The 20,717-nt window shown below is 44.4% G+C and overlaps 2 long non-coding RNA genes across 5 annotated transcripts; one reads left to right on the forward strand and one right to left on the reverse strand.

Annotated features, from left to right (window-relative positions):
- The first annotated feature begins 2,163 nt into the window (after window positions 1–2,163).
- LOC127349432 (uncharacterized) lies at window positions 2,164–8,794 on the forward strand. Of its 2 annotated transcripts, XR_007880286.2 has the most exons (6): window positions 2,164–2,642; window positions 4,594–4,642; window positions 4,739–5,302; window positions 6,440–6,493; window positions 6,662–6,816; window positions 8,237–8,794. It is a non-coding gene; the product is annotated as an uncharacterized lncRNA (long non-coding RNA). The 2 variants fall into 2 exon arrangements; XR_007880284.2 differs by having other exon boundaries at window positions 4,739–6,493.
- A 4,279-nt stretch (window positions 8,795–13,073) lies between these two features.
- On the reverse strand, window positions 13,074–20,514 carry LOC127349433 (uncharacterized). 3 transcript variants are annotated; one of them, XR_007880288.2, is made up of 9 exons: window positions 20,128–20,514; window positions 19,236–19,370; window positions 18,493–18,745; window positions 16,743–16,818; window positions 16,424–16,547; window positions 15,955–16,073; window positions 15,558–15,624; window positions 13,415–13,718; window positions 13,074–13,275 (listed from the first exon to the last, which is right to left on the reverse strand). It is a non-coding gene; the product is annotated as an uncharacterized lncRNA (long non-coding RNA). The 3 variants fall into 3 exon arrangements; XR_007880289.2 differs by lacking the exon at window positions 16,743–16,818 and having other exon boundaries at window positions 18,493–18,717; XR_007880287.2 differs by lacking the exon at window positions 16,743–16,818.
- Window positions 20,515–20,717: the final 203 nt, after the last annotated feature.

Here is a 20,717-nt window from a genome sequence, read left to right on the forward strand (position 1 = left end):
AAAATCGAACCAAAAGTTATTGGTTATTACTGGAACCTAATTGTATTCTCGTACAAAACCATATTTTGCCGAAAAACCGTATAAACCAAACCGACTTAACCGAATGTGCAGTTATACCTAAGGGTGTCAAGTGGGATCCCACTTTTGTCCCACTTGTAGTATAATTTGACTTTTTTAGTACAAATTTTGACATCAAAATTTGAACTATATAGTACAAAATGACATCCCACCGGGATCCCACCTTGACACCCTAGTTATACCGACCGTAAGCAAACACAATGAATGCACGTTAAACATGTATTAAGTCTTCGGAATGGTAAAATCCTTCCACGCAGGGCATGTAGGTCACGTCGTTGCTATTCACTTGCTTGGACAAGATATACGTACTCCTAGCTTAGTACGACTATTTACAATGCCCACGCCATCCGTAAGTGTTATAAGAACCAAAGTCCGAAAATGTGTCACCGAGTGTTGTTTGGTTCATTAGTAAACGTGTTCGCATGGAAGAAAGCGACAAGGTCACATGCGTGAGAGTCTGAGAGAAGAACATACGGAGTGTTTTTTTTTTCTTTGCAATAATCACATTGCCACGTGTTTGCAAAATGCCAGGAAGCACACTCTCACTGTCACTGGTTCTTGCTTGAACTAAGCTTAGCTCTGTGTCGTTGGTCGCCTAGTTGCCGGCGGCGGCGGCGGCGGCGGCGGCGGCGCGGCGGCGGCGGCGGCGAAGGACAGCGAGAACCCAGAGGACGCCCACCACTATGACCAGGGCGGTGGCGGCGGCCACGAGGGCCCACCACCACGCCACCCCCGGTTCGTCGTCTTGGGGCGCAAACGCCACTGGAGGCGTCTGGCCCTCCATAACAGCCCCACCCTCGAGCGCGCCGGAGCCGAGGGCGCGGTGGCCGTTGTTGGAGCCGAAGGCGCGGTCGGCGGTCATGGATGCGAGGGCGCGGTGGTCGGCGGCGCGGTCGGCGGTGATGGATGCGAGGGCGCCGTGGTCGGCGGCGCGGTCGGCGGTCATGGATGCGAGGGCGCGGTGGTCGGCGGCGCGGTCGGCGGTGATGGATGCGAGGGCGCCGTGGTCGGCGGCGCGGTCGGCGGTGATGGAGGCGAGGGCGCCGTGGTCGGCGGCGCGGTCGGCGGTGATGGAGGCGAGGGCGCGGTGGTCGGCGGTGATGGATGCGAGGGCGCCGTGGTCGGCGGCGCTGTCGGCGGTGATGGAGGCGAGGGCGCCGTGGTCGGCGGCGCGGTCGGCGGTGATGGATGCGAGGGCGCCGTGGTCGGCGGCGCGGTCGGCGGTGATGGAGGCGAGGGCGCGGTGGTCGGCGGCGCGGTCGGCGGTGATGGATGCGAGGGCGCCGTGGTCGGCGGCGCGGTCGGCGGTGATGGAGGCGAGGGCGCGGTGGTCGGCGGCGCGGTCGCCGTTGTCGGAGCCGGTGATGGAGACGCGGTGGCCGTTGTTGGAGCCGGTGATGGAGACGTGGTGGCCGTTGTCGGAGCCGGTGATGGAGACGCGGTGGCCGTTGTTGGAGCCGGTGATGGAGACGTGGTGGCCGTTGTCGGAGCCGGTGATGGAGACGCGGTGGCCGTTGTTGGAGCCGGTGATGGAGACGTGGTCGGCGTTGTCGGCGGTGATGGAGGCGTGGTGGCCGTTGTCGCCGGTGATGGAGCCGGTGATGGAGACGTGGTGGCCGTTGTCGGAGCCGGTGATGGAGGCGTGGTGGGCGCGGTCGGCGGTGATGGAGGCGTGGTGGCCGTTGTCGGCGGTGATGGAGCCGGTGATGGAGACGTGGTGGCCGTTGTCGGAGCCGGTGATGGAGACGCGGTGGCCGTTGTTGGAGCCGGTGATGGAGACGTGGTCGGCGGTGGAGGCGAGGCTGAGGGTGGCGGTGGCGGTGGGGAGTGTCAGCGCCAGGAGGAAGAGGAGACCGAAGTGGGCCATTGTCTCTCCTCGGACCCTCGGTGATGGTGGCGATCGAGGGCGTCGGGGGGAGATTTTATATGGGTTCGGCTCTCCACTCTCCTGCAGGGAGCCCTGCACGCATTATTATGCAGGTCTAATAGATGAGAAACACATGTCCTGGCAGGCCCCACACCTCAAATAATTCATTTTCATTTTTTTCTTTGGCTGAAACTTTCCTTATCCTATCGACTCCTCAGTCCTCACTTTGACGAACTGTTCTGGAGCCTCTGGTTAACCCAACTGAGCACGGTGAGATTGAGGTGCGACGGAGGTCACGACGGCGGCCTCGACGATTGAGCGCGCGGCAGCACCCTTGGCGGAGCTCGCATGGCGCCCTCAGCGGAGCTCGCGCGACGGCCTCGACGGAGCTCGCGCGGCGGCCTCGACGGAGCTCGTGGCGGCGGGCTTGGCGATTGAGCTCGCGGCAGCGACCTCGGCGATTGAGCTTGCAACCGCGTCAAGTTGACTCTGGATTGAGCTTGTCAGAGGCCAAATCGTGGTGCCCTCGCCGCCTGGACGCGGGAAGGGGAATCGCTGCTGGTCCGGGTTAGTAAGAAGAGGGCAAGGGCCGCACTAGGAGAGATGGTGACTTCAGGAGAAGCATCCTGCGTGAAGGCCTGCTCGCCATCAACCAGAAAGTAGAGATGCGAGCTTGATGCAAGCTCCTATGACAAAGGTGAGTGATAGTTCATCAGTTGAATTACCATGTACGGCTCACGCCCCTTGTAGCATATGTATTTGTTTACTATGACACATCAAATTTTGTGGACAACTGCAATGGGATCACAAATTGCTGGAAATTCCTTGTAGGAAATTTAATGTTGAAGACAATATTTAACCTGAGAACTAAACGAAAGTAAGCTTAACCAATATTCTTACGTATCCAGCAGTAATATGAATGGTAAGATCAATACTACATCCCGTTTTTGGGTAGAGCAATACTGGCAAGCAAACTTCAGATGTAGCCAATTAAAAAGGATTATCTTGTTGATGACTTGATTGGCTACCGGAGACCTGGAAGAAAACAAAAAAAATGGTTTTTAGACATAAACTAGAATTTGTTATATTAGAGAAATATTGAACTGGTTAGTATAACTTGTTATTGAAAAATAACACACTTTTGGATTGCATCCGATGGTCCAGTTTTTGCATGTCTTGTCCATCTTTTCAAAATATATTCCGGTGCCAATTCCTTGATATTGTTGTGATCCAACACCTTCGAAGTTTGTATCAGCATCCGCACACGTGGAACTTTGGGAGACGTTTGACTTGCATAGAAATCACTATCCAGTTCAGCATACCTCCTGTCATCCACTGCCCTCTCGTAGTGCTTGAAGAAGTCTAATAGATCAAGGCGAACATGCAAATATCGCTTCAACATTGGATTGAGACTCTCACTTCTTTGTGTAGATATCATATTTGCACAGAAGGTTTGCCGACCATAAACCAAAGCCCACTTCTCTTTGCTCTTGAATAATCTATGTAGCCACTCATTGTCTTCCAAATTATACGCCTTTAGCATATGATTCCAAGCTGCTATAAATTCATCAACTTCTTCAAAATAAAAAACGCACTTGCCAAAATCTTTCTTAAATGTCTTGGAACCTTGAAAAACATGGCTCAAATGTTTTGCAGCATTCTGATACATGTGCCACACACATAGACGATGTATTGAGTTAGCAAAAACAGTGTCAGTGGCACCGATAATGGCTGCACACTGATCGGTCAATATTGTCTTTGGTTCTTTCCCTGACATGGCTTTTTTGAATGTTTCAAACAACCATTCAAATGTTTCTTTTGTTTCATCATACAATAATGCTGCTCCAAACACCACTGTTTGCTTATGATGGTTGACACCAACAAAAACTGCAAATGGTCTGCCGTAACTATTTGTCTTGTAGGTTGTGTCAAAACATATCACATCACCAAAGTAGTCGTAATCTAATACTGATCTTGCGTCTGCCCAGAATATATTAGTCATCATCTCATCTGCATCTACTTGTATTGCATAAAAGAAAGAAGGATTTTCCATCTGTCCTGTAGGTATTGAAGAATGGCTCCCGTATCTCCTTCTTGGATTGAGTGCATACGCTTTGATCGAAGATAATTTTTATAATCTTTTCGAGTGAGGCAAAGACTTTGTCGACCCCCTGCTTGTCTACTCATCGCTTCATGACCTGATTTAGGTCTAATACCCGAGTCATTCAATATGTCAATTTGGGCCTTCTGAGCTTCTGTAATTCTTCTCTGAGATCGCAACAGATGAGCTTTGCTTGGAGTTATGAGTTCATGATTATGAACTTCCTCAAAGCTGCTTACAACATATTTTCCAATTGCATTTATTTTTATAGTCATCTCGGCATTACAACCAACTCTTGTATCTGCTCGCTTCCGCTGGCATGGTTCGGAAGTAGTGCTCTTTTCTTTGTAACCTGCTTTTAAGCATACAAATTTCTTTGTCCGAATAACATTAGTTGAGGATTTATCATGCCAAATTTTCCTGACACTGAAACCTTCATGTCCTGCATAGGTATTGTAGAACTCATATGCCATATGGTCATTCTCAAATTCCATACCTATCACCGGTTTTAACCTCTTCATGTAATGATCATCTGTACCATGGCCAGGGCCTGTCTCTTCAACGTTGGAGGTCTCATGATCTGCACAAACGGAAAGGTAGTAACATCACAAGTTAAACTCCTCATTTGTTCTTCTTTAATCTTGTCTACTCAGTATGCTAGATCATTGAGACAAATAATTAATTATTTGCAGATTGAAGCTACTGCAGCATACCTGTTTTGGAAGCGTGAGGAGCTTCTTCCATGTTGAAGAAGAACACTCTCCTGGATTCTGATCCACGGAAAGGAACTTTCTTGTGAAGGTGTTCTCGATTTTTTTTATCTACAGGAATGCAACTTCCAGCGAGATTGGTACGAGAAAGGGGATCACGCGGGAAAGGATCTCGGGGAGGGAACTGTTAGGCGGGAGGATAACGATTTGTTAGCTGATTTTCTGGAGATTAACTGTATTTGGAGAGATACGCTGGTTATTTGAGGTGTGGGGCCTGCCAAGACATGTGACGCCGCCGTCCCGCCCCGCCCCGACGCGGCGACCTGTGCCCCCGTCCCGACGCGGCGACCTGTGCCCCCGCCCCGACACGGCGACCTCTGCCCGCCCCGGCTCCAGCCTCCCGACGTCGTCGACTGGCGCCATGGCTGCTGTACAGGCCAGCCTCCCCCAGACGATTCCGGTGTTCCCCGCCTCCCTCTCCCGCCCCAGGTCCCCTAGGACTCCCGTCACCGGCGACCTATGTGCTCGTCGGAACCTTGTACAAAGGTACAAATCATGTATAACCTGCAATTTCCATTGCAACTGACTGACTATTTAGATGAGTTAGGCATATTGGTCAGTAACACTGCAGATTGTATTTTCACTTGACATTGTATATTGGTTCACCAAAATAGATTCAGACAATGCATATTGGTTCAGGAAAATAGCTGGCCCAAAATAGATTCAGAGTAACTCCGCCACTCGACACTATCAAAATATGTCATCTCCAATTGAAGGTCCAAAGCTAGGCATGTTGAGTAATTGAGTATAATTTGTAATGCTTTCATATCCATGCGAGTCTTCTTGTAAAGTTCGCTCCGCTGGTTCATTTCCTTTTGTCTTAGGCTCCTTTTTGCCACGCTTTTCCCCCTGCTATATGTGACAATTAATTTAGACAGTGGATTAAATTACATTTGAATCATATAATGTGTGATTGATATACCTTAGATAATGATGCAGTACTTGTAGTCGGTCCTATCTTTTTTCCTTTGTGCTGCCTTTCAGTCCAACTTACCCTTCTTTTAGAACCTTTGTCTTGCTTATTAACCTCTTTTTTCTTTAGACGTGCATCAGCCAACGAATCATTTTGTGCTTCTGGTGTAGTCACTTGAGCATTCAATAGATTGTTTGATGCTGTAGTAGTCACTTGAGAATTCAACAATAGCCCTTTCACTTCCTTGCTAAGGTTATCAAGTGTATTTTCAATCAAAGTACAACATTCTTCAGAATTGGATGCTTCGGTCACCAAGTCACAAAATTTGTGAGATAGGAAATTTGTGCGGTGAACAGCGTCTAACTTTGGATCAGCAACTACAATCCTTCCATGACTATCTTGAACTACCCCTGCTCGTGCTTCTCTAGTCCACCGCTTCAAAATATAGTGTTCCGGAAGTAACTTAACATTCATCAAATCAAGGACTTTCAAAGCATGTGCACACAATACTCCTAGTCTCTCAAACTGACCACAATCACATGATGCTATTTGTTCCAAACGGTTTCCTTTAACTTTCCATTCTTCTTGAAATCTTGGTTGCTCAAAAGGATAACCAGTTTTCACCATGTATTCAGTTGGTTCATCTAGTGCTTCGGCACATGCTGCCAAAGATCTTTTGTATTCCTTCTGAAAAAACTCAAATATAACAGGGGTATAGAGCTTGCTGACTTGCACCAACATTGGAGTTTCCATTCTGATTTTTGGTAAGTACATCCTAGAATTAAATTCTGAATTGACCTCAACGTCCCTTTTTACTTTGACAGCTCTTTCAAAATGCTCAGCAGTCGTTCTTCTCCTGCCCACAATATCCGCTCTGCTTATCTAGTTCATCATGGCTTATTCGTCCCCGAGCTGATAAGTTGTAGTTCCAGGTCTTGCAGGCTGCCGATTGGAGATGTTTTCTCTCTCAAATTCTGACCGCTTCTTGAAGCAAATCAGAACATATCCCGTCTTCTTTCAGGGTCACCTGCTGCTTCTCCCCTGCCGAAGAAATCCGTCCATCTTTCGGTGGCGCTCCATCAAGCATGTGAGTTCCTCTCTCACGCGTCCCTTTTATTTTCTTCCTTTTATGTCTGTGCTGATGAGTTCATAGCAAAATTTGATATCACATCTTGTTGATTTTGGTGTTTAATCATGCGTTCTAGGTTGTTCCATCCATACATGTGAAATAAGTATCGTTTCGTGAACTCTTGTTCTTTACTGAGTAAGAAACGCACAGAAGAAAACACATCTGTGCAATTTTGAAAAACCTCCGGATTACTATCCATTTACTAACTGCATATTTTAGCGCATCTTTCAAATTATGGTGGTATCTCAATTCATACAAGAAAATCACACTCGTTTTTGCAGTAACGTCTAATTATTATCTTCATTGTGGAATAGTAGATCTAAAAGTATAACATATGTCTGTTTTGTTGCATTTTGCTGAACAATGGAGCTTCACGGAAGCTTGCATCTTACAATATTATTATTAGCCGCTGATCAGAGAAACTGAAAGGTTCTTACCTGATTTCTTTTCTGTTGCATTGAGTAAATTGTTCATGGCCTTGTTGATATAGCGACCACATCGAATAGTATTTTGATGCTTTTTTTTTTTGGCTTAGTCCTGATCAGTTGGATAACATTTCACAATGTCAAGCTAGCTAGAAGAAAGGTGTCTCATGTATTGTGATAACATCCATCATCAATTCATCATATCGACATCGGCAAAATTAAAGGGTAGTAGTTGCTTAGCTAGTTCATACGGTGGATTCAAATCTGATGATTGTGGGTCAGTATGCTTGCCAAGATTGCCTTTTTGTGATGAGGCTCACATCATAGTCTCTTCCTCCACCATCAGTTTCTACTCACTTACATTTTTTTTTACTTGGTCTATTGTGAGGGTCTTTCCATTATGCTCTAAGCTATGAAGAACTCAAATTAGGCATGTTTTCTTATATGTAGCAACATATAATAATTTCAAATGTAACATTGTGTGGTAATTACTTTGTTCTTACTTTTATTGTATTCATGTTTTCCTAAAAATTCAGGTTTCAAAGTAAACTATAAATCCAGGTTTCAAAGTAATCCATAGCTTAGTGTGTACTTATTAAATAACACTAGGTTTCAAAGCAATCCATAGCTGCAGCTGTGTAAAATGGAAGCCTGAATGTAGCTGACCTTTAGCACCAGATGTAGCTGAAGTAGCTTTTATAGCAACAAATAGACCCAGTGCATGTTCAAATTTTCATGTTTAGTTCAAGTTCTCTTTGGAAAACTTGCAGTATAAGAATAGTTTGCTTTCTTGCTGGAAGGGTGGTCTCCTCCACACGATTGGTTGATATTGTCATACTCAAATACTCTATTCAGATTGTTAGAGTAGCAAGTACCAGCAATATATTGTTAGATGTTGGATATTTTGGAATGGAATGTTATTCTGAACCTGAAGCTTTTTCATGAAACTGCAGGAGGTTGGGTGGAGGGCGCAGCGGAGAAGCTTTGGTGCTCTGGAGGTGTGGTCGACGAGGAAGAGACGGCGGAGGGCGAGCTCCTGTTGAAGACGAAAACGGGAACATGGCTACGAGGCCGGAATGGGAATGGGAGTGGTGCAACCTTGCTGCCCTGCTCTAGTAATAGACCTCCGCTGGTGCGACCTTGCTCAAGCCCTTCATTGGCGAGTGGAGCAGCGGCGTGGCCGTAGGAGAGAGTTCTGCACGTGCGGAGCATTGCGACCCCCACGGGAGCCCTTTGATAACGAGCAGGGTTAGGTGGGGCGACCCCTGCGGGAGCCCTATGACGGCAAGCGGAGCGGCGGATGGCGGGGAGGATGAAGATTTGAATTTGGATTCTGATTTTTCAGGCCTGATTTGGAAGGTTTTGAATTTGTGGACTTTTTTGCAAATTTTTAGTTGTACTGTGCTCGCGACACTTAATTGTGGTCGGAAATTAAAATTGTACTTATTTATTTCCTTATATTGGAATTAAGTTGTACGTAAGAACAGAAACATTCGATTTTTCCATGTCTCCTCCCGTTCCCTACCATTCCCGTCTTTCTGCTCTCCAAACAGCAACAGCTATTTCTCCATGGTGGGAACGGATTCCGGTGGATCCCTGGTGCGCAGGGAATTCTGGAGTGGGGGTCTGATTCCCTGGTTGATTCTCTCCCGACAACCAAACGAAGCCTTAATGGGAAAATGGGGAGGGCATGTGACATAGAGATATGCGATCATATCTAGGTAAAAAATGTAGTATAGAAGTTCAGAGGTAGTGATGATATCTGGTGAAGTTACATACTTTTGGTTGACTGATGTGCTCATTCAGTTTATGATTCTGAGGCTAACAATAAACTTTGTTAGAGACAAGCTTTTCAAATTAGTTCCCCTGAATCTAGTTGCCATAACAAAAAAGGTCCTTCTTTCCCGCTGAATCTAGTTGCAAATTAGCTTTGATCCAGTTGCAATTCTGGAGTACTTTCTCATGATGTGAAAATACTAAATAGTTTGCAGATTGTGTTTGCAGTTATCACCAGTTTCATCTTTTCAATAGTATGAACCCTGGATTGTGTTTGCAGATATGGTCTATCTGAGAAGCAAACAACTCTTTTGAATCTGGCTTCCCTCAAGGTTTCTTTTTAGATTCCATTGTCTTGCCGTTCATTAATTTTTTTCCTGTTTGGAGAATCTGAACAGGCCTATGTTTGTTGCAGCGGAAAAAGTTTATTGATGAATTCTTTGTCGGAGAGTATTTGAAAGTTGAATGAGCTTCTGTCACGCAAGAAACTGATGTTACAGGTTCAGCATTTTAGGCAGCTCATCTCTTCTGACTGTTCTATTTTCATCTGGCATCATACCCTGTTATCTTCTGAACTCTATGAGTGTGAAGATACGCCACTGCCATGTATATCCGGGTGGGCAGAATGCGCACTCGGAGATGGCACTCAGTTCTCATCTCTTCTGATTGTAACCATCGATAGATCAGCTATGTATATATGTAACCATTTTTAGCCTTGCCAATGATGGATGGTGGCTTTTGAAAACCATCATCTCTTTGTCGGTGAGTATTTGAAAGTTGAATGAGCTTCTGTCACGCAAGAAACTGATGTTACAGGTTCAGCATTTTAGGCAGCTCTTCATCTCTTCTGACTGTTCTATTTTCATCTGGCATCATACCCTGTTATCTTCTGAACTCTATGAATGTGAAGATACGCCACTGCCATGTATACCCGGGTGGGCAGAATGCGCACTCGGAGCTGGCACTCAGTTCTCATCTCTTCTGATTGTAACCATCGATAGATCAGCTATGTATATATGTAACCATTTTTAGCCTTGCCAATGATGGATGGTGGCTTTTGAAAACCATCATCTCTTAGGGAAAGAAAGAAGAGCTATATACACCTAGGCTCCCAATTGCCAATGATGGATCTGTCTAGAATACTACGCTGATACTTTTTGTTTGGCTTCCATGCACGCATGAAATAGGTCCCGCTCAGAAAAAAAAATGAAATAGGTAAAAATTATAGAAAAATAAAGGTATCATCAACGGCCCGAAGTACACCAAATCTGTTTTTTTTTTGTTTGGATCAGGCCGTACAAAATCGGCTACGCTGCCCCTCATGTTCGTCTAGGTCGGGCTGCCCAGCGGTCTGACACAAGCTTTTTTTTTTTGATAAAAACATGATTTACGTAGTTAAAATAAAAAAATACATTGAATTTAAAAAGGCCTCCAAACCCTAGCCTACTACTTGTTGTCGTCGGGAACCTAGGTCAGGTCGACGACCACCAGCATCTTCCATGACCAGTTGGGCACTGGCGCCTCCATGGGGATCACCGGCGGAGGAAGAGCAGCCGCTGCACGCGCATGTCATTGATCTCAAGGTGGGGGGAGGCGGTGAGGTTGAGGCTTGCAGGGCTGTCCTGACAGCCTCTTCCTCGGAAATTCTTGCCGGCGTACCACGGCTGCGACCGTGGCAGCTCCGGCTGCTGAGAGGCCAGGATGGCAAGCTTGACCGCCTCCTCTTCGTCTACCTCGCCAGGCATGGCGGGAAGCTGGTCCACTGTGCCAATCCTCCTTGGCGTTCTGCGCCAATTAGGCGAGGTAGCCTAGGTAATCAGTGGTGTCATCCCGGACCTCATTGTGCGGGATCTCCTCGCCGAAGAAGAGTTCCTCCTCGGGAGCTGGTTGCTCCACTTCGTCCTCCATCTTCACGTTCGGCCGGGGGGGAGGGGGCGTTGACGAACTCGTTGTTCCCAAGGAACCCCGCGCGGCTCCGAGGCTCCCACTTGAGGTGGCCAAATGAGTCCCACATCGGCGAGGTCATGCCGAATGCGGGGTCGACTAGTTGATCTGGAGCTAGAAGGGCCCACCGGCGAGTGATCTCCTGATGCCGCTCCCGTCCCTGCGGCTACACCGGCGGCATGGGCACCCTCACGTGCCTGAGGAGCCAGCTCTCAAGGAGGTGGACGTCGCTCCAGCCCGCACAAATCCGCACAAATCGTCATGTTCTCGCACAATGCACACGCCATAGGGACGAGGACGGGGACGCAATTGCAGGAATTTTCCAGCTTCTTCGACGATGTCTGGCCTTGGCTTCGTTCTTCGGCTTCCTCCATGGCCACACCTTCTTGCCCATGGTCTTATCAAAGGTTGGTTGCCAGCCCTCTAGGAAACAAGGTTGTCTAGAAGTGGCAATGGTTTATTGGGCACGAGCGTGGGCGATGGTAGGGCGATGCCGGCGCGGAACTCCAACATTGTGTCATTGATGATGGCGCAGAAGACCAGCCGCTGCCCGCCAGTTCTAGCACGGTCGCTAAAGTAGAATCATGCCATTGATGACATGCAATTGGGAAGCAATGCAGAGCGATGTGGCCGCTGACCCACCGCTAGGAAGGCCCGAGGCGACAGGCGGATGACACATGATGTGTATGTGGTGACGCATTTACAGCCTAAATATGGGTCTCAGATAGATGGATTATTTTGCGTCTGATCGTTGGGCTAGAGTTTTACTACTTCCTATCCGTCGCATAGGCGCGGTCCATTTGGTTGGGCCGGTAGAGATGTGCTAACATTGTGAATTTTTGCTAACAAGTGCAAAAAGTAATGAAGGAGTTACTTTAGAATGGACTCCAATACAAATGGTGGCGCAGTCAATTTGCGCGGAGTCCGTTTACTACTCTTACGAGGATGAGCTTTCCAGCCAAATGATTCGAGTTTAAAAGATTCAGAGGCTTGATTATGAGGAGTACGAAGTGTGATTATCCTATATGTGTATCCTAATACCACCCCTCACCTACAACTCATCTTCTTGGTCCGCTTACCATCGTAGCCACCACTATGGTTGCCGTGTGTGGATTGGTATTCCAAAACGAGCACGTACGTGATGAGGGTTATAGATCGGCAGACAACCCGAAAATGTGGATGGATTTAACTGTTGGGCTAAACCATGTATCTGACTTTATTAGAACATGCACAATGGGGTGATATCAGCCTTTCTTAGAGCCGCCACGTAGGATTTTTACTGAATTGGAGAAGAGAGAATAAGGAAACAGAAGATTGTTTTCCCTTCACTAAGGGATAATCCCCTTAGAAAATAAGAGAAGAGCAATTTCACCATTGTAACACATGTCTTCCCTTACCAACATGATTTTCTACCAAAATTAATTAATTCTTATTAATTATAAGGGATGACAATAAAAGATAATGCATTGTACACTTATAATTATTGCTTTCTCTAGATGATGTGGAATGCTATGGGAAGACGTGACTCCTCTACCATGTCCCTTATCTTTTATTAGAATGTTAGCAGCTTGAGTTGATAGGAAAGTACGCCAAACCAGTCGGCCTATGCTTTCCAGATCAGATTTATTCGAGATCTTATTCGGAAAAAGGCGTCCCTATTTAGGGGTCCGCCGCTGGAATCTTCCCGCAGTCACTTTCAGACCAGCTGTCTTTTTCAAAAAAAATAAAGTCTTTGATTTCCGGATTTGGCAAAGCGACAAAAATGTCGAGGAACGCAAGCGGGCTTTCAATTCCCGATTCCCTTTGCGCGCGGGTTCGGTTCCCAGTTCCTTTTGCCCGCGCGTTTTTCTCCTGCCCGGTTCCTTTGACCAACTGATTTTCAGCTTAGTGTCGTACAAATCCCTTTTGGTGGCAAAAAAAAACGATTTTTTTACAATTCCCTTTTTGGGATAGCGAAATTTCAGGGCAAAAAAAAGGAAGGGGAATAACATGAACCAAAATTCCACTTGCAACAAGGATGAACTGCCACTTTCAGCAGCACAAAAAACCGTTTTAAACTATTCCCACTCATATCAAAGAACAAAAAATAAAGCGGATTGCACCAGTTTCTGCACATAACAATTACAACATCTATCCACTTGTTACAGCAAGAACTTCACCATCTTGGGAGATGCCAAAAAATTGAATGTACAGGTACTTAGAACTTTTGAATCATGCAGCAAAACTGACAAAACTTTCAAAGTTTCTTGATCCTCAACAAGGTGATACCTTACTGCAAGAAGTAACAGGAATCATTAAGTCATGAGAGGAGAATAAAGAAGCACTATCTTAACAGAAAATGAAAGACTTAAAACAAGAGTCAAAATAAGGGAAGTGTTGCAACGCAGGAATGCAACATAGTAAAACAGTACCTTTCCCAGCACTAAACTAATCGTACTTTGTTCCCCAAACATGATAGCTCACTGTTTTAGACCGTCAAGGGGGCTGCTGTGGCATATAAATCCTCACATCCTCTCTGAAAGCTCAGCAGTACACCATTTTATTAGTGCCATTTCATAGTAGTGCACATATGCTGGGAAAATGCATACAGCTTGGAAGAGGGAAGCAAATGTTTGGAAGGATTGTTTGATAGTTGTAAACGTTGAGCATGTTGTAGGTGCTGCATGATTCCACATTCTTAGGAGTCAAGTTGCAGCTACACGCCTTGGATTGGTCCTGACAAGAGATAAGGATATAAGACATTTGACAATAATAATATGGCAGTCTAGTAGAGAAATTGCATATACCTAGTGTATTCGATTTACATGATTAGTTATATTACCAGACCTGGTCATGACATTAATTTCCGATGTCCATAAAGGATGTCACAATTTTTGTTTCGGAAATTAAGATATGATTAGCTTTGAGGCAACTTCACTTAATGGAGTCAATAACAAGAAAACAAGAAAGCAGATGGTACAAACTTCAAAATTAAGACCACAAGACTTTACACGAACCCGAACAAAATGTGACAAGATGTACATAAAGCAGCATGATTCCCAAGATTTAATACTAACTAGACCATAGAGGCGCGTGTTGATGTGCCCGACAATTTTAATGAAAGGAAGATAGAAATATTTGAGAAAAAATGAGTAGCTGGTAATATCTGGATTTCAGGAGCCCACACCATCTAGAATTCAAGGCACAAAAATAATTTGAAATCCTTGTCAAACATAAAATTATGTATTGAATCTGAAAATAAACCCCCAAACTTTATAAAATTATACGATGGCAGGAATGACGAAAGCAAATACTACATCCGTTTGATAAAGCAAATACTACATCCGTTTGATAAGGTATCATTGCATTATTCGTATTTGTGGTACATCTTCTAGCATACTTAAAGACGTTCCACCCACTTAGAACAAGCTAATTTGAGTTTCAGTTTCCCAATCGGCCTAGGGCCTTCCTAGGGCGTTCAACTTGAGCTCTAACCCAACTGTCTTTTGCAGTATGCGAAGGTACAAGGCAACTTAAAATGCATCCCCTAGCAAATGAAAGTTATTTTACATCAATTTGCCTTCTATTGATGGTCTCACGGATGCTAGCATTCCAGACACTACACACAGCTCAACGCCTCTTAATTCGTATGGCGAAGGAAATAAGACAGGAAAGTAAGCTCATTCAACTTAGCTCTTCTATATCGGTCCATATAGTTGTTAGTCTGTTGGAAGGTACAGTGGACAATTCAGATTAAAATAATATATAAAAGTAACTCTATTGAGAAAAGGAAGCAGCTGGTATAACAAAACCAGCCATACCTTAGTATATGTGCACAATGAACATGGAGTTGTCTTCTCCCATAAACATCCCTTTTATATTTTATATACAATTCTTTTAAGTACATTCACAGAAACCTACCTAAAAGAGTTCATAGAAGAACCAATTGAACCAATTGAATCTCATCACATGTTCGGTTGATGAAAGGACAGGAACAAATCAGCAACCATAGAACTAATTGGTCAAAATTTGTGCGAATAGCTTAAATCAATGAAGGAGAGATCTACATATATGTTTACCACTAAATTGGTACTTAGTGGTCTATAATAAGGTGTGACCTATTCCCTTCATTTTTTCTTATTCACCGTTGTAGGTCTTCATTTTACAGAAATTATATCTCTACTAATACAAACTAACCCACTTACAGGTGATTCCATGTGTATTAAACGTTTCCCTTCACTGCAGTTGTTTTGTGAAATAGTATTTTGAAATCAGCAGTTTCTTAAAACACAGTCCTCTGAATAGACTAAGCTATCCTATGTTATCTGTAGTAATTAATTCGTTGTTTTGTACCATTTGTTTGTAAATGTGCTTTTCAGTTTATGCAATATGGTTCGACTGCTAATGCTATTTTGCTTGCATATTTTCTATGCCAATGATATTGGAAATTTATATAATTGTTTCATCACGATGGATAGGGGCAACAACAAACAATTCCATGTTCGTACTGGCTATAATTGAACAATAAAAGAAGTGGACCATGAAGGACAACAAAACTTCTTCAACCCAACTCACCTTCGTACTTTCTAAAACCTTTTTCCCTTCTCGCATAGCCTCTCTTTGAGCAACGGAACAGCTGACTCTGCAAGTAACATACGAGTCGGGGCAATGGTTTTAGAGTCACATTGGTAAGAACAAAAACACATGAGACATGACGCAATAGTACGTAGAAGAATGTCAAAAGATGAGAAACAATATCATGTTAAAGCGTTACTAATTATCAAATATCAAATATACAATGTTTCTGTTGGAAAAGAAGGGGAACACAATATTCCAACATAGGAATTAGAAATTAGAAATGCACGGTTTTTAATCAGAAACTTCTATTAGAAGCTTGATGGTGTATGTGTTATCCTGTAGCAATAATCAATGTACAAGATGATTAAAAACTATAATCCCTTACATGATGTACCTTATCAAATGGAATACATACTGAAAGGTTGCTCGGTTGGCACCTGCCGGTGCTTCAGGATATGCACGCACCTTGTCAAGGCTTGTTCCCTCAAAAGTTAAATCTCCTTGCTATTTCACCTGCAAAATAAAACAAAACTTCAAGTTGCAAAGATGGAATGAGAAAAAAAAAATATTCGCACGTAGAGGAGGGTTTATTGCAATCAAAACATATGACATAAGAAATTGCTCAAAAAGTATGATCAGCACTAGTCTAAGAGGGGGAGCAAAACTACATAAGTCCAAATGTGAAACGTAATATAAGGGAAGGGGTTAAAAAAGAATTTCAAAATATCATATTGCGCCCATGAAGTCGTAAGTATATCGATACAAGAAAAGGTAGTTGTCGTAATTCTGAATTAAGTAAATTTTGTAAGAAACATACATAAGTTAAACATTGCTCTCAACAATGTATAAAGTGAAGTTCAAACCTTAAATTACACTTGGAAGTAGCTGAAGCCTCATTGATGCTTCATTCGGCTAAATTATGGTTGCAAGAAAATTTATTTGGCTTTCGTTCGATCAAGGGTCAAGGAAACAACACTGAGCACATACCTACAAAAAATGATTTAATCAGATTGTGATCTACCTTCACAAGTGCAGGTTCTGGCTTTTGGTGCCTCACATATGCAGAAAGGGATCACACACTATTACATAGGAAAATATTAATTATATAGAAAATATAAACAAACTATATCGAATCCAAACATAAGTGACTACACAATCAGATTACATCAACCGGGAAGCTACCTGGAGGATTTGTCAAAGCAATCATAGCAGACCACGGTGGGCTGGTGGCCGTGTATTTCCCCTATAGAGGTAGGGCCTGTAACCAACCAAACCAACGACTTCAATTAACATAGGTAGAGCAAACAAGAATACATGATCCCTGCACACAAATCTCCTCTGTTTTGGGTTCATCCGTTCATGGTAGGAAGACTGTTTGTGGTATTCTTCAACAGACCCGATCGACAGTGGTGTTGTAAGAGCCTAAAATGCGGCCGAATCAGAGACATGGTATTCTCCTTGCTACAAGACTATCTACGGTTTTATACACATCAGCCAAAGGGGAAAAAAAGTATCAACACAGATGAGGGAGGAGAGGATGAGTACGCGGCAACGGAAGGTGGAGAAGGTGCAGTGGCAGACGACGTCGTTTTCAGTGGCACCGCCGGTAGACAAGCTGGCTCGTCGCAATGGGAGCCAAACATCTCCCTTCCACAGCAGTTGGTGGCACACCTAGGTTTCTCCCTAAACTGAGATTGAGAGGTGATTGCGGAGGAGATCGTGGCGGTGGAGAAGTGCGAGCAGCCAGGAGACAAGAGGACGGAGGAGAGAGGCGGCCACATGTATTTCCCGAGAAATGCCTCCTGTTAGCACTTCCTCGGCCCATGTAAAGTGTTTCATAGTTTTTTTTTGAGGGTGAAGCGTTTCATACTTGGTTGGCCCGATTAACGAGAGAGCGCCAAGGTCAGGTTGTGGAGTAGCAGCCCTAGAAGGACAATGGGCCTTAAGAACAGAAAAATGCCTCAATTACGGGATCTCTAACACGGGAGCTCGGGGTAACGTGAAACTTCTCGGACAGAGCTGCAGCCATTCCACAGGGTCATTGTTGCCGAGGCGAAGAAGAATTCCCTCTCTTCCGCAGAGATTTGCAGGTAAAGGACAGACCATGCCTGGGTATTATCAGCATGTCTTAGCCATTTCCATCGCATGCGCAGGGTCAAGCCCTTACACTCCATGTCCTATATAACAAGACCACCATGGGAGGTTGGCCAGCAGACACACCGCCAGTTGACGTGACAGCTTCCGCCATTAGCAGCGGTGCACCCTTCCTAAAGGAATTCCCTTCAATCCTCTCCAACATCTTAAGGGTTTTCTTCGCATAAGCGAGCACAAGCAGTTGGTGTATGGGGGATTGAAACCCTTATGTTTACCTTAGGTCTGCTAGTACTCTGTTTTAATGAAGCCACTGACAGAGATCGGCGAATTCAGATAAATTTAAGAGGTTTCTCTTTCTTTACTAGAAACTACTTTATCTATTTTACAATAGTTAATTTAGATAAACGCCAAAAAAAATCAATCGTTACTTCAGATGATAAATAATTCACAGTGGCCGATCATGCTAAAATATAAAGCTGACTGAACAATTGCTATCAACTGTCCTATTCAGTGACATGTGGCTGAATGCAAAAAGAAATCATTGCAAAGCAAAAAAAACAAAACACTAGCTTCAGCTTTCAGCAGACAATGAACAATGACAGTGAACTAACACAAATGCCAGGCATCAGTTTATGTTCTGCAAATGAAAAACTGGCTGCAACAACATCACTAAAATTCTACTAAAAACAAGTCAGACATATGCAAGTGATCAATTGGATGTTTAGGTTTAATTTAGGCAGACAAAGACAATATCCAATCTGCAAGTAGAATATGCTGGCTCCTGAATCTCCATCAGCAATACCAATGACTAGTACGACATGAGGAAATAGACACTCACCCACTGGCATTTGTAATTTTCCTGGAGTTTTTCATCTTTTCTGCGATGGCCTTTGTACGGTTGCTCGAGAGAGCACATCAGCTTCCTCTTGATCAGCACTTAATTCACCGCCATTCCGACGCCATTGTATACCCGAGGGTGCAGGTCACCGCCACCGCCGAACTCCGAGACAAAAGGCATCGTCACCACTGTTGGACATCATCGGCTTCGATAACCTTATGCTACCTGAGCGCATTTCGGGGACTCAGATACGCTGAAAACAGTGTGACATGATTCAGATACATAAGGTTTTAATATGGAGTTGAAAATGGTAATCAGACACTACCACTCAGGTGGTCATCTGGTCAAAATTGCTAAATTTGTGGGTCATGTACCCTCGCTTCCTATTTGGATATGAAAACACTGATAATAGTTTTCACTTGAATATCATGCACAGAGATGTGTATCTACTGTTCACAGAGTGCAACTAACGGATACTTCCAGTAAGCAGAACAAATCACTGCAGTAAGAAAAGCAAGTAACATGATGATAATGGCCATAGTAGTTACGATTGCATCCTTGAATAATGTCCGATTCAAGGATGTATTCTTAGTTTCTTACAGCATTTGAACATAAGTATGCAAATGTACATAGAGGTAGGACATCATTTAAAAAGCAAAACGTGAAAATGATAATGTAACAAAAAAAGACCTTTATTGACATACATACAAAAATACTAAAAAATAAACAATTGCGATACTTACCCAGTCAACCAAGCTCGCAACCATATACGTTTGGTCGGGCCAACAACCAGTTATCAGCTTAAGAAGCGTCATTCCAAAAATACGCCTCACTTTTCAGTGAGCTTGCCAGAAGACACATATTCTGGTGCTAGATACCTAATACCATGAAAATAGGTCTCAGCAGACTGTAATTACTACTACGGCAAAGCAAAATAAACGTTGAACTAATTATTTACCTAGCTGAAATACTGAAACAATGTAAATGATAGAAAAAACTATTTCATAAAGAAACTTAAGGATAACCATCAACTCTTCTTTAGAATAGAACACATTGATAGCTCCAAGCATAAAAAGGGGAAAGAAAATACAGTCAAATTAAGAATGAAATATTGGCCTGCACTGCACTGTAAAATAGTAAAACTGGACAGTCCTCCCGGTGATAAGGTGAGTGATTTCACTTAAAGTGTTCACAATTCTGGGATGGCATATACGAACAGGATACATAGTAATTTATTTTGAGGCAACAAAAACGTTCATGACTCAAGCTCTTGTTGGTGGGTGCTATTATTCAGGTTCTAAATGTGTTGTTGGCGAAGTTCTGCGCTAATAAAATAAGCCACTATTGCTATTGACATACCACGCAATTAATCGAACAAGATAGGTGTGCAGGCATTAAGATGTCACCCTCATCTACAATCCCCTCAAAACCGTGAATAAAGTAGATACACTTGGGAATTCATAATCAGAACACCCTACAAACCTATCATAAGTCCAACAAAATTAGCATGCCAACTACAGAATATTTTCCTAACATTTAACCTATTTGGCTACAAGAAACCAAATATCGCATTAGCCAATTTAATGATCAGATTGAACATGCATTACTGAGGACGTGCAAAAACGGAGGCCTTACCTTGATCCACTGAAGGGGAACCGGCTGGAGGTTGACATGGACAAGCTACTGCAGGTTGAGAAGCTCACGGAAAGCATCCACGCCACGACCAGCAACCGGTGGAGGGTCTCGGGAACTCGTCCCACAAGCAGCAGATCGAAGAGGGCCAACTCGGGACGAAAGCGGCCACCGGATCTGGAGAGGTAGGTGGAGTTCGCCGACGTTGGTGGATAGGTGGGATGACTGGGGGTGGTCGGGAGGATGGGGGAGGTCGTCGGGGGCTAGGCAGGACGCCAGGTAGGAGGGGTCATCGGGGTGGAAGATAGGGCTCCGCTCTCCACAGAAATGGTCGACGGGCACTCGGGGGTAAGGGTTTGCTGAATGGCGATCGACCGCGCCAGCGGTCACCTTCTCTCCGCGCGGCCCCTTTCCATTTTCCCTTGATTTAATATATATAAACCCTTAGCGCACCAATTGGTTGTCCACATACAGGCACACATGGCTAGCTGGTTAAGTTGCCTAATTGCATCTGCCTCGGCTTGAGGTAGAGGAAGACGAAGCATGCAGGTGAAACAGACCGCTGCTGGTTTATTCAGCCTGCCATCTATTCA

Source organism: Lolium perenne, chromosome 4 (assembly GCF_019359855.2).
Source record: "Lolium perenne isolate Kyuss_39 chromosome 4, Kyuss_2.0, whole genome shotgun sequence".
Taxonomy (NCBI): domain Eukaryota; kingdom Viridiplantae; phylum Streptophyta; class Magnoliopsida; order Poales; family Poaceae; genus Lolium; species Lolium perenne.